The sequence below is a fragment of the Erinaceus europaeus genome, chromosome 1 (genome assembly GCF_950295315.1).
Source record: "Erinaceus europaeus chromosome 1, mEriEur2.1, whole genome shotgun sequence".
NCBI lineage: Eukaryota > Metazoa > Chordata > Mammalia > Eulipotyphla > Erinaceidae > Erinaceus > Erinaceus europaeus.
In genome coordinates, this window is record NC_080162.1 from 184,373,130 (window position 1) to 184,388,167 (window position 15,038).

Sequence of the window (15,038 nt, forward strand, 5' to 3'; positions counted from 1 at the left end):
AGATCGACCTTCCCGTGGTGCATCCCGTGAATACCCATTTATTGGGGAAACTGACGATCCTTCCTAGCCGACTGAATCCACATGGATCCCAGTCACTTTCAAAGCCAGCAACAAGCTCCTCACAGCTTTCAAGCTGTTGGTCCTGCTCTTCGAGTCCACCCTGTCCAACACTTGACGTCTCGTCACCCAATCTGGTCCCCTACGCCTACACTGAACTTCTCTGTTCCAGTCTCTTGGAAACAGAGCTGGCAGTCAGCTGAGGTAAAGAACAAACACCTCATCACAGACCCCTGCGAGCGTCAACCCGGCTTTGACCTAGAACGTTATGATTGGGCCCTCCTCAATCGCTATCGAACAGGCCATGGCCGGTGCGCTGCTATGTTCCATCGCTGGGGAGCCAGAGACGACCCGAACTGCCCCTGCGGCTACAGACAGAATATGACCCACATAGTCAACGACTGCCACCTCTCCAGATTCAAAGGAGGTCTCAAAACTTTATATCAGGCTCAACCTGACGCTGTTGACTGGCTACGGAAGAAGGGCAAACGCTAGAAGAAGAAGAAGGGGAGAGCAAGAGCAGGTTGGCTCACCTGACTCTACTGGACTTGGGCGCCAGTTTTCACTGATATCCTTTTATGTCACCCAGGGGAGTCTTTGTGGGCGTTTCAGTACTAAGGCTCCCTCCAGAAGCGCCCTGAGGTCTCTCTTCTGTCCTTGTGCCACTGCAATCGCTCGTGACAATGGTGGCTATTAGGGATTATGCCACTGACCCAATTGTGCCACTCACTCTCTTTTCCACTGACCACCATCTACTGTGTCTACCCACTTTTTGAAAGATGTATGTATCTTTCAGACAAACCCCGTTTTGCTCTGGTGAGGTGTCTCTGTGGTTTAGTATACTTTGTAGACTTGCTGAGAGAAGTGAGATTTGCTTGCCACTATATCTCCAGAAGCTTTGTTGGTATTTCTTCAACCTAATGTAAAACATTTTGAAAACTAAAATGTCTGCCTCAGCATTTGGTATTTTCAGTCATATCTAAATATTTGGTTAGTAATGACCTAAAAGACAAGATCGTTTCACATTTCATACAGTAGTGTAAATGAGAAAAATTAAAATATTAAAATCTTTTTTTCAAGTAACATGAGTTCTTTCATGTTTAAAAAGCCAAGAAACCTAAATTTCTCTAGAAGATTGTTTTCATTCTGTAGGACCTCCCTGCTCACTGCGAAAATATGAACAGACGTGAGCATCTGACTTTCTTCCTAGTCAGTTGGAAAGGCCTTTCTTAGCGCTTAAGTCTTCCTTTCCCAGAAGAAAGGTCCAGGTATTTGGATTCTGAAGCAGCTTCTTTAGCCTTCCAGCAAGTCAGATGACCTTGAAGTAAGTGTCTGAACAGTAGGGAGAATTCACTGACAGATGTGCTGCTGTTCTTTTCAAAGAGATCCCTGACCACTAGCAGGTATCCAGCTGCCGGGCTCAATCCTGGTTTATCTCACTTTATTTGGAAAATGAATTAAAGCTTGCAAAAGAAAGAAGACAATAATGCTGTAAGGTTCAGACGTGACAGGATTTTCTAGTTTCTTTCATTGTCTCACTTTTGCTCAGTACTGTGTTTCTTAGTCCCTCTCAATAGAAACCACTATCTCTCCCTTGCCTTCTAGACAAGTGTTTACAAACAAAACAGCAAATTTCCAAACTAGTTAGGACAGTCCTCTGAATACTGGCATGTTCTAGAACGGGATTCTGGCCTTAGTACATTAAGATAATAAACCTAAAAATCTTTAATCAGATTTATTGCCTCTGAATGCCGACAAATGAGCATGGCAGCTGGGGAGTTTACCCTCTTCAGTAATGTGTAAGCTAGAGTGAAAAGCATATTCCCAGAAAATAAGGGCTTAATGTCTCATAAAAGGCAAAACAAACCGAAAAAGAGTAGAATGACTACATCTCCTCTCCCCTTCAAGATTTTTCCCCCTCTCCAGAGACTGCTTAGCTCTGGTTTATGGTGGTGCGGGGATTTGAACATGGGACTTTGAAGCCTCAGGTATGAGAGACTTTGCATAACCATTATGCTATCTACCCCTACCCTATTATCCCTTTAAAATCAATCATTTTCTTAGGTTGTATAAAATTTTTATTCCTCATACACTATTAAAAAATACCCTACAAAAGCCTCTGAGGCATTTAAAAATCAGTGATGGAAACAAAAACTCTGAATATGAGTTTTTCTTTTCTATTATGCAAAACATCACACATCAGATCTCATTTCAAATGTGCACACACAAGCCTCAACATCCCTGATACTCTAGCTAAGCATTTCTACAAGTTTCTTTGCCTTTCATGGGGAAAAAAAAGAGTATATAACTTAAATATGAGGGAATATTTTAGTTGTGAAGAATCTTAAAGATTCAAATTCCTGAATGTGAACGAATCAACATAACCCCACCAATGCATAGTAAAGGTTATTATCTATCTACCTACTATAATCTTGGAGACCGGAAGCTGTATCGAGAAAATCTTTGAACAGAATTATACATTTTTAATGATAGTTTCTGGAAATAGAAATTCATTCATAGGATAATAGGCTGAGCTTATTAAAAAGAAATGTATGAAACTACCAAGCAATTGGTACCTTGGAGGATGAGAAGTGTTTTCATCCAGGGTAATGGCATTTGTCCAACAAGCCTTTAAAGAGCCTCACTGTGTACTGTAACGATCAATGATGCCCAGAAATATAGATACTTGTACCCAGCTGGTCAGGGTTCAGGGGCTTTTAAAGCTACTTGCAATTCAAGCCAGATATGCTTATGTATAGTAAAAATGTACTGTTACTGAGCACATATTATATACCAGAAACAGTTCAGTAACTCCCCATAAAACAAGAGTCAAAGCAAATGGCAACTGAAGGAACTGAGCTACAGAGAGATTAATCCCTGCCCCCCTCCCCACCAAGGTTACACAGTGAGTATGTCTGCAAATTAACTCTGGTAGGGGTGAGGAAGGACTCATTCCCAGAACACTGTGTTGCCTCCTTGGGAGGGTTACTGTTCAGTGAGCAAGCACTGGAAAATGAGGAGGTCAAATGAGGATCTACACCGTGTCCTATGGTCTCTCCCTCTCCCTCTATGGCTTTGTCTGACTCTTGGTCATAAGGAATGTTCTCATGCATTAAGTGTTGCTTAGCTAGGAACTAGTCAAGATAGACTGAAAGGATGAATGAGAATGAAACACTAAGCTTCCCCCACCACCCCCCATGAGATTTGGTAGACAACCCTACAGAGGACTCTTAACAAGGAAGAGAACACCTGAGCCAGTGATTGTGTTAGACCGCTGAAGCTAGCTGGACAGCAGAGATGAGTACCCCTTCCCCAGTTTCCTACTTTCACTGAGAGTAGTGGTACTCTCTTCTGCCATAGATAACCCTGAGATTCTGAGTTTTTCTTTTCTTTCTTTCTTCCTTTCTTTCTTTCTTTCTTTCTTTCTTTCTTTCTTTCTTTCTTTCTTTCTTTCTTTCTTTTGACACATGAGTCTGATGTCTTCTCAGATTGCTAGCATCTGAATTAAACTCGCTTTCTTTGAACGAGTCTTGCTTCTTAATTAATTGGCCTTTTAAGAGATGAACACCAAAACTTGGCATTTGGTAATACTATCTTGGGCAAGAACATTGTTTTCTACTATCTCTCCAGCTTCTGGCAGCAACCATTGTATTTATTTAGTTTCTGTAGCTTAAGAATCAAAACACTGGCAGAATAATGGGACATTATATCTGTTATACTGCTCACGGTTGAATCAACATGGCAAGTTTGCATAGAGAAAGGACATGTGATTGAATTCTGTGTCCCTCAATAATTCTTTTCTTTTTAAAAATTTTATTAATAATTTAATGTTGATTTACCAAATTAGAAGACAACAAGAGTATAATTCCACACCTTTCCACCACCAGAGTTCCACATCCCCATTCCTCCATCAGAAACTGCAGTAGTTCTCCCAAGATCACAGATATAGGAGTTGACTATTATTTTGATGATAATAATAATTATATATATGCCTATTTTTTCTATGGTCCTGCCTTCTCTTCCTTTCTAAGTCACACCTACACCTATGCTACTTCCAAGGTTCCTTCTTTTTTTTCTCTTTTCTCTCAGGGTCCTGATGGAACTGGGGTTCAGAGCCCTTTAGTCATTTTACTTAATATTTCTCCCCCTCTGGCAGTATGGGCCAAAATTCATTTTGGGGTGCACAAGGTATTGAGTTCTGGCTTCTATAATTGCTTCTCCACTAGACATTGTTCCTCAGTAATGTTTGCTCATCAAATGACTGTCTTAAAACACAACTCCCTTTAACTTGAAGGTGATTGGTCAATTACATTCTGCCACTCTCTTTTATCACCTAGTAAAGGGGTTCCTACCTACCACAAATATTAATAAACACAAATAGCAGGCCGTGAAGAAAATACAAATGTCCTCAGCTGTGTCATATTTATGTTGAACCTAAATAGTTTTAAAATTTAAATTGTAAATTATATTTTGAATGATGAAGTTTATACAGATAAACAAACTGGGTGTCTGCAGCATGTCAGATAAAAAGGAACAGCACTCATTCTCTGATGTTCTAAGTATTGTTTCAATAAGAACTAGATGATGAAAAAAAATAACTAGAGAATGCTTTATTATGTACTTCAAGATGAATTTATGTAAGCAAGAGGCTTCACTGACAGCCACAGGGGCAGATACTTTTATTTTTTTTAACTAAATTTAATTTAGTTTAATTTTGCCTCCAGGATTATTACTAGGGCTCAGGACTCGCACTAAGAATCTACCACTCCCGGTGACCATTTTTTAAAGAATTAAAAATTTTTCTTTTCCAATTTTATTCGATAGGACAGAGAGAGAGGAGGAGAGAGAAAGAAAGAAAGAGAAAGATAGACACCCACAGACCTGCTTCACTACTTGCGAAGCATCCCCTCTGCAGGGGGGGAGTCTGGGGCTCAAACTAGGGTTCTTGTTTGGGTCCTTGTACTTAGTACTATGTGTACTTAGCTAGATGACCTGGTGCACCACTGCCCAGGCCTCCAGACACTTGTACTTACCACAACAAATAGAAAATGGTATGTAGAGGGAAAACTGAACCAGAAATACTATGAGGACTATAGTCTGATGATGCATGTAAAAGACGTGAGTAGTGAGAAATGCAAATAAAGACAACAATGAGATACCACTTCACTCCTGTGAGAATGTCAGATATTAGAAAAGGTAGCAGTAACAAATGCTGGAGAGGTTGTGGGGACAAAGGAACCCTCCTGCACTGCTGGTGGGAATGTAAATTGGTCCAACCTCTGTGGAGAGCAGTCTGGAGAACTCTCAGAAGGCTAGAAATGGACCTACTCTATGACCCTGCAATTCCTCTCCTGAGGATATATCCTAAGGAACCAAACATACCCATCCAAAAAGATCTGTGTACACCTATGTTCATAGCAGCACAATTTGTAATAGCCAACACCTGGAAGCAACCCAAGTATCCAACAGGTGAGTGGCTGAGCAAGTTGTGGTATATATACACAATGGAATACGACTCAGCTATTAAAAATGGTGATTTCACTGTTTTCAGCCCATCTTGGATGGAGCTTGACGGAATCATGTTAAGTGAGATAAATCAAAAAGAAAAGGATGAATATGGGATGATCTATCTCATTCATAGGCAAGAGTTGAAAAAAAACAAGATCAGAAAAGAAAACACTAAGCAGAACTTGGACTGGAGTTGGTGTACTACAAAGTAAAAGACTCTGAGGTGGGTGGGTGCAGGAGGGGCATGGTTTCAGGTCCTGGAACATGATGGCAGAATACCTAGTGGAGCTTGTAATGTTATGTGGAAAACTGGGAAATGTTATGCATGTACAAACTATTGTATTAACTGTTGACTGTAACCCATTAATCCCCCAGTAAAGAAAAAAAAAAAAGACCTGAGTAGAGTTGGTTCAAGTCATATTAACTGGGCTTTCTACCATCTGCTGGTTTTTGCATGTAAGGGTCTCATGGTTTCTCTTTAGGCAAAGTCATTGCATTGTTCCCTAACAGGTTCCTGATTGGCTGACTGTAGTTACAACCTTCATATTACCTAAGAAGTTTCATGGATCTCATATTAATAGATATATATGGCTAAAGTCTTATTTCATGTTTCATGGTGCGAGAGAGGCTATTTGCCTTTTGCCTACCTAGTAATGGGCCCTCTATTTTATTTTTTCCATCAAGGTTAACATGGGAACTCAGGTAGTATCTGTTCTATGTCAATTCCTGAGTGTTTGCTTTTTTTTTTTTTTTTAATAAAAGATGAGTGGCAAAGTGATAGAGAGGGACAAAGTGATGGAAAAGGAGAGACAACTGCAGCATTGTTCCACTGACCATGAAGCTCCTCCACCACACACAGGTGGGAATTGGGGCTCGAACCCAGGACTTTGTGCATGGTCATGTGTGTGCTCTAGCAGATGCACCACCGTCTGGCCCCTGTGCCTTATTTTTGTAGCTGGCTCTGATTTTCACTGTGGGGAGGTCATTTCTCCCCTATCATATCCCAAGTATTTCCAGGAATACTCACTCCTACCTCCTCCCTCCCTTTTCTCACAGGGCATATCGTCTAGAGTACGTACCATTCCCTTACTCCCCAGCAAGAGTGATTACTTCAAAGACAGCATTGGTCAAAGCCAGCTCATTCAAGGCTGAATCATTCCTACCTGAATTATTTAAACATTTCTCACTTAAATTTTAATTACTTATGAACATCTGTATTCGGGACAACTTAAAATACAGTTTTGATTAAGTATGTATAACATCACTTGTATGAATATTACATATTCATTGCATAGGCCCAGGAAATGTTCAGTCTTATCAACCTCCTTAGATTGCCTTTATATGCTACTATTTTGTCTTACTTCCCCAAAGTTTCTAAAAAGAGATGAAATAAAGTCTTATAACTCACTCACTTGTTGAGGACTTGTGGCTAATGACATATGGAAGATCAAATTGATTTCCCTGAAGTTGAACAGGTAATTATGATGATGATATTTCTAGAAGTACTTATCTATTCTTTGGCATTGGCATTTGCAATTGAACAAGATTTTTTGCTTCTTCTAGCATTCAAATAATTCCCTTAAAAACTGAGTTAGTACTAAGTTACTCAGGAACTGACTATGCAAAACAGAGAAAACAACCATTGCAGGGCTGGGGAAACAGCATAATGGTTATGCCAAAGATTTTCCTGCCTGAGGCTCCGATGGTCCAGGATCAATCCTCAGCACCACCATAAACTGGAGCTGAGCAATGCTTTGCTTTCTCTCAGTCTCCCTCTCTCTCAAATAAAAATATAATATTTTTTAAAAGAAAATAGCTATTGTAGAGCTCTTATATAAGAAGTTTCTCAGAAAAATATAAAGTACTGAAGGGCATAATACTACTTTAAGCACATTTAGATAATTTGAAAATGCCACCTAAATTTTTTCAGCTTGAAAACTGCATACTTAATCAGTAGTTATTTGCTGCAAGAAATACAAGTAAGACATTTGGAGCTCACTAATATGAAAAGTACATTAGCAAGTATCCTCAGTCTCAAAATGAACTTTGATCACATAGTTCTTACCAAAGGCATTAAGAGATTTTTCCAAAATTATCGATGGTTTTCTTGTCATTCTCATTCCATATCATGGTTTCTGTCATTAGCATGACTGCTAAGAATAAAACCCCCTTAGGCCAGGAAAAAATAATTAACTTTACAAGTGAACCTCAAAACTATTCTCTCCTAGTCTGTTGTTTGCCTTTTAGTTTTGTTTATGGAGTTTAGAGTTATTCACAACCAGCCTTTGATTTTAATATCACAAGAGTGACAGATTGAGGATAAAAATAACCGCATTCTTTCCGAATTGTTTGGTTTTATAACAAATGGCTGGAGAACCTCTATAATCCAATGGAAACATGGCTTCACAGGGATCGTGGGCTATTACTGATCAGTTGTTTCTTTTAATGGTTATTGTATAAAACAAGCATCGTAAAAAGACTATCTTATAAATGGTAAGACCCAAGTAAGTGTTCTTAGTCACTAGGCCAATTGGAGCTCTAATCTGTGATTTTAATATTAGTACTTTCATAAATAATTTGCACATCTAAATATTAGTTGTACTCACAATTGTTCTATTTGGGGGGGGGGACCTGCAAAACCCCATGATCTTTCAGGTCGAATGAGTAGCTGTCTACTTTCCTCTTGCATTCTGTTGTCATTTCCTTACCTTACAATGCTTTTAAAGACCACACAGAGCACCTTCTTTCTGAAGATATTGAAGGTCTGAGCATCTTTTGACTTTTTGATGACTTTTTGAACAGGTATTAATAGCAGCAAAGCACTTGTGGTTTGGGGTTTGGGGGGATTGGCTGAATGACCTGATTTTTTACAGTGCTAATAAGCCGGTTCTATTAAAGGTTGCTTCCCTTCCCCTTCCCTTCTAAATATTGAAAATTCTTTTAAAGTTCAATGAAGCCAAAAGCTTTCTCAAGTATCTGTTTGTTTTGAAACAATTATTTTAAGACATAGAGTGACTTGCTTCCTTTTAAGATCTGTAGGCAAATAGGCCTTCTTAACAGGGAAATATAAAGTCTGAGGTCAAATGATGACTTAAAGAACAATTATATAATCTAAGTGAATAAGCTACTTTATTCAAAAGGTTTGCTTCTCAGTATTTTCTTCCTTTTTAAATAAAGAAATGGTAGCTTCATTAATATTCCTATTTCCTAACCCTTAACCTGCTCACCTTGGAGTTTCAGCAAAGGTAGAAATTATCCAATCATAAGTCACCAGCTGGAAAGTGAAACGTGTCTTCAGCCACTACCATTCAAGATGTGAATTGCCAAACTTGGAAGCAAAGTTGTTCTCCCATAAAAGAGTGGCAGTATCTTTAAGTAACTTAAAATTATCCCCTTAACTTCCCCTTGTGATGATGTTGAGCTTGGAGCCACCACACAAGCAGAAACAATGAGGAAAAGCTGTTCTTGATAATTACAGACACAGAGAGAAAACACTGATTATAATGTGCCTGCATTAAAAAAAAAATGATTCCAGAATAAAGAGAATTTCTAAGATGACAGTAAGATGTAGAGTCCCCCAGAATGGAACTACTTTCAGTCACAATACAATTAGACTTTTCAGCTGCTATATTAATTACTGTAATACAATTCTAATGCAGGCAAATCCATGTGCAAACAGAAAGTACTTAGTACAGACTAAGAAGAACTTTTTTGATAGGTGTAAAGTATATGAGTTTGGAGATAACAGAACTTTAAAAAATGAGAAAAAAAATTCCTCCATTAGCAGAAGGAAACACTCAGTGGGATAATTTGGAGATGGGAAAAGTATGGGGGACTTGGATGAAAATTTGCCCTGATAATAAAAGCTAGCTTCAGAACTCACTCCAGGCAAACATACCCTATGGGAGAGGAAAAGGGATAAATGGAACTAGGCACGATTATGCTGAGTGAAGTAAGGAGGAAAAAGACAACTAGTGAATAGCTTCACTTATATGCAGAATACAGAGAACTGAAATATATGGACTGAAGGAAGAAGAGGAGGAGAGCGAGGAGAAGAAGGAGAGTATCTCTAGGACTTTATCACCGGAGAGAAAGGGGCATCAAAATTTGGTGATGGGTGTAGGATGGAAATATAGCCCTCTAATTTTTATTTTAATATTTATTTTCCCCTTTGTTGCCCTTGTCGTTGTATTGTAATAGTTATTGTTGTTGTTGATGTTGTCGTTGTTGGATAGGACAGAGAGAAACTGAGAGAGGAGGGGAAGACAGAGAGGGGGGAGAAAGATAGACACCTGCAGGCCTGCTTCACCGTCTGTGAGTCTGTGAAGCGACTCCCCTGCAGGTGGGGAGCTGTGGGCTCGAACTGGGATCCTTATAAGCCTGTCCTTGCGCTTTGCGCCCCTTGCGCTTAACCTGCTGCGCTACCGCCGACTCCCAGTCCTCTAATCTTATCATCTTGTAAATCACTATTATGTTACTAATAATTTTTTAAAGTACTTCCAATTAAGGAGTTAACAATATATTGGAAACTCTTCATTTATACATGTCTACAAACAGAAAGATGAAGTAACTTTCTTCAGACAGAGCGCATGGCTTGTGTGCATGAGGTCCCAGGTTCAGTGCCTGTTACTGCATGGATCACTAGTGTGGTGCTCTGGTGCCTCTTGCTCACAAAATAAAATAAAAGTAAGCAAATAAACATTTAAGATATAAATAACATTTTTAAAGCATTATTTTTTTAAGAGAGAAACGCCTTCTCTGAGATTACATCTCCTCAGTTCTGAGAGCTCAAAAGCCATTCTAAGGCTTGTATCTCATTCTCAGCCCTAAAGGATATGTTATCTTAAAATGCACTAATATGCTCCTGTTGTTTACAAGTTACGTGTGTGTGTGTGTGTGTGTGTGTGTGTGTGTGTGTGTGGAATTGTTTCTTGTCTCCAGAGATTTTACTGGAGTCTTACACCTGCAGGATTCCATCATGCCTGGTGGACTTCTTTTTTTTTTATTGTTGTTGTAGTTATTATTGTTGTTGTTGTTGATGTCATCGTTGTTAGATAGGACAGAGAGAAATGGAGACAGGAGGGGAAGACAGAGAGGGGGAGAGAAAAATAGATACCTGCAGACCTGCTTCACTGCCTCTGAAGGGACGCCCCTGCAGGTGGGGAGCCCGAGGCTCGAACTGGGATCCTTACTGATCCTTGTGCTTCGTGTCAAGTGCGCTTAACCTGCTGCGCTACCGCCCAACCCCCCCCCCCTTTGTTTTCTTTTAGTAGAGGGTGAGAGATGAGGAGAGATTCCACAACAGTGCTCCGTGCCTTAGAAAGCTTTCTCTTTGCATGGTGCTCCTGTGGTGGCCCTGGACACTGGAGAGTATGCATTCTACCAGGTGAGCTATCTCCCAGTCCTTGGCAGTTAGATTTTAAAGAGATAACTTTAGATAGTCTAGTAATCCAATTTTTGAGTCAGAAATTACCAGTATCATTAAAGAAGACCAAATAGTATAAGAAAATAAAGATCAACAATCAAAGCATAATACTAAATTGAGAATTTGGTTTCTTCTCTTTTAAATCTTATGAGAGAAGAAGTCAGAAGAAGAAGAATTCTGGCATAATTAAAAGATCTTTTCCTATTTGGGTTGTAGGAAAATTATGAAAACCAACCAATCACTACAACTGCTCTATCTTACAGACATTGTTGAATTTGGGATTTAGTGTGGTTCCAAATATTAGCATGCTTATATGCTCTATTTCAATCCAGGGGAAGGAGAGAAAATGGAATAGAGCAGCAAAGGGTTTCATTAAAGTCTCCCTGAGACTCTCAACTCCTTATTTTTAAGGTTTGGAGGCAATGTGCCAAAGGTCATGTAGGGGTAAAAGGGCAAGAAGCCTGAAAAGGATTAGAACAAGTTAGAGACTATGCAGTCAGACATAAAAGAGTTACTGGGAAAGCAAGGAACTGCCAAGATACATCACATTTCTACTCTGTAGTCTTCCTTTTTGTTATGATATCACTTTTGAATAAAGTTGAATAAAGAGAATGTTGATTTACAGGATTGTTATTGTCACCAGGGCACATTTTCACATGGCCCCAAGACAGGTGTCAGTACATTTCACCCTCTACCAAGACATCATTCAATTCCATCATAGGGGTTTAAATCTCTAACCACATAATGCTTCTCCCTTTCTCCTTTCCCCTTTCCCCTTCTGGGCCCCAGAAACTGCTGAAATAGACCACAGTCCACTGAGGTTTCACCCTGGATTGTTTTCTGCTTTGTTTCTTAGATTCCATCTATGAATGAAATCATCCCTTATTATTTAAGAATTTCCCTTTCAAAGCTAGCTTTCTTTTCATTTGTTGCATTACACTAAGGTTTAGGAACAGTTTTTTGCGTGTGTGTGTGTGTGTGTGTGTGTGTGTGTGTGTGTGTGTGTGTGTGTGTGTTTTGCCTCCAGGGCTATTGTTGGGGCTTGGTGCCTGCACCAAGAATCCACTGTTCCTGGAGGCCATTTATTCCCTTTTTTTGCACTTGTTTATCGTTGTTGTTATTGTTATTGTTGTTATTACTATCGTTGTTGTTGGATAGGACAGAGAGGAATCGAGAGAGGAGGGGAAGGCAGAGAGGGGGAGAGAAAGGTAGACACTTGTAGACCTGCTTCACCGCCTGTGAAGCGACCCTGGGGCTCCACCCGGATGCTTATGCCGCCGGTCCTGGGTCCTGTGCTTATCGCAGCACTACCCACTGCCCAGCTCCTTGTTTGGAAACTTTTTAATCAGACCATTTACAAGCTTCCCCTCACACATTTCTTTGCAAGTGTAAACATACACACACACACGCACACACACACACACACACACCACCTGTGTGTGCCCATACTATACAGATAGAAACCACACAATGAGAATTTCATTCACTTTTAAGCCTTTGAGTCTTTTTGGATAATAGTTGTTTATTTTTCATTTAATCTTGCTATCTATCCTTCTGTCTATCCTTTATTTACTCAGGAACGTGTGAAGAAATACATCCTTTGGAGACACCTGCAATTCTGGCTTTTGCATAACTGGTATTTTAAGTAAACCAAAACCCTGTGCCTGCTTAGTCCCTAAGCTGCCCAGGAATCCCTGCTGACACCAGTCATCTTGTATCCTGAAGCACCGAGATAAAGCCTTTGTCCTCTCTGCAGAGCCCTTTGTCCTTTTTGACCTCGGGTTCTTCCCTCTTGTTCTACTGCTCATTTGCCAAGTCTTTTCACTTCTCCCAGTGACTTAGCTATTGTCAGGCTTTTGCATTATCCTGGTTTCTACTACCAGTCATTCACTAGAACAATATACCTGATAGATGATTTTTTTTCCTACCCTGTTATTTCCTCCTCACGTTTTGTTTGTTTGTTTGTTTTTGTTTTTTGTGTCTGAGAATATGGTTGCAAACTGTTAAAAAAGAAACTCGGAATACAAGTTACTTTTACATGTGTCCTGAAGAATGATTCTGGAAGCAAGAATTTGAAAGAGAAAATCTGAACAACTGCTGACAATCTCCAAAATCTATGTAGTCTATGTGCCACACCGAGTAGAGTGGGGGTGGCCAAAGGGAGAAAGGGTTGAGCAGTGCTCTGGTAAAAAAAAGCCATAAAGAAAAAAGATAAAACAATCTGACTAAGCATACAGTTTAAGACAAGATAAAGATGTCCATAGAAATAAAAGTCTACACATTTCTACCCCTCTTTGTAGTAAAACAGCCAATCACCTAGGGGAGAAAGTCCTTTATTTAGAAAGCACTGAGGAGGGGCCTGGGTAGTAGTGAAGCAAGTTAAGTGCACGTGGTGCAAAGTGCAAGTATCAGCATAAGGATCCCGGTTCGAGCCCCTGGCTCCCCACCTGCAGGGGGGTCGCCTCACAAGCGGTGAAGCAGGTCTGCAGGTGTCTATCTTTCATTACCCCTCTCTGTCTTCCCCTCCTCTCTCTATTTCTCAACAATAACAACAGAAATGACAACAATAACAATAAATACAACGTGGGAAACAAAATGGGAAAAAAATATGTCTTCTAGGAACAGTGGATTCGTGGTGCAGGCACTGAGCACCAGTGATAACTTTGGAGGCAGGAGATAAGGAAAGCACTGAGGAGAGCATTTTGAGAGATTCTGTATTTATTTATCATCCTTGCCATGACTTTATCATTTTAGGGCAACTTTTTTTCAGAGAGATAAATTATACACACACACAGGGTAGGGGAGACAGCATAATGGTTTTGCAAAGAGACTCTCATGCCAGAGGCTTTGAAGTCCCAGGTTCAGTCCTCCACACCACCATAAACCAGAGTTGAGCAGTGCTCTGTTTAAAAAAATGAAAAAAAGAAAAAAGATAAAACAAAGATTTAAAAAATTACACACACACACACATCTTTTTCATAGAGGAAAAGATGCCAAAGCATTGAAGCTTCTCCTGTACAGTGGGGGTCACACACATGACAAAGTAGGAGCACTATTCAGGTGATCTACGTTGCTGGCCATCTAACATGGCTGCATGAGGAGAGTAGTTGCACTCTGAACACCGGGTTGGTGACAAGGTTAGTGGAAAATACTTCTCGCCATGTCTTAGCCTGGTAGAAGTCTGGAACTTATTTGTGTAGTATTTTCTACTGAAAGAGATCTGGCAAATTTCATTATTATTTTCTAATATATTCTAACATCAGAGGTAAGAGTTACCAGTTACTGAAGAGCTTCAAGAAATTTGCACACACCAAAGCAAAGGACTCTGGGGAAGGAGGGGTAGGAGGAGCTGGGGTGGGGGTAGGGTCTTCAGGGTCCTGGCACATGATGATGGAAAAGGATTCAGGCTGGGGGTGAGTTTAACTTGCAGACACCTATCATGTGGAGATGAGACGTTTGATCTACGCAAAACAACTATAGTGTAAACCATCAACAGCTCAGCTCCACCCCCATAAAATGGAAAATATAAACACATTTCATCAAGTGCTGAAGACTACCTGGTACAGATTAACAGACTGACAACCACCCAGCTTTTGATGAGTGCTATTTTAACTGGCAGTTTCAGCTCACAGGAGAGCACACTTTGTGCCTATTTTAGAATGTGACCCCCCTCCCACCACACACACACACACACACACACACACACACACACACACACACACTCACACTCACACTCACACAGACACACACACACACTACCCGAGAACCTTTGGGCCATGACAAGCATTACAATCTCAGTGCCTAGAACAATATCCTACATATGTAAGGTATGCATCAATATTCCTTAAATGAATGGGCTTTGCCATTTCAGATGAAGTCCATAAAATCTGTTTCCCATAATATTCACCAACAAGGGTGCTTATTATAATTTATGATGCTGCTTCTACTTACAATAAAATATAAATGAGTGCTTATTTATTATGAAATCCTCTAATATAATCAATAGTTTTGCAATTGAGCATTTCTTTCTGTCTACTCTATTTCCTAC

At 40.0% G+C, this 15,038-nt stretch overlaps 1 protein-coding gene across 4 annotated transcripts in view; it reads right to left on the reverse strand.

Moving 5' to 3' along the window:
• Positions 1 to 15,038, reverse strand: part of SULF1 (sulfatase 1) — a 206,265-nt gene that overhangs the window by 121,376 nt on the left and 69,851 nt on the right. The gene's annotated exons all lie outside the window — the stretch shown is intronic.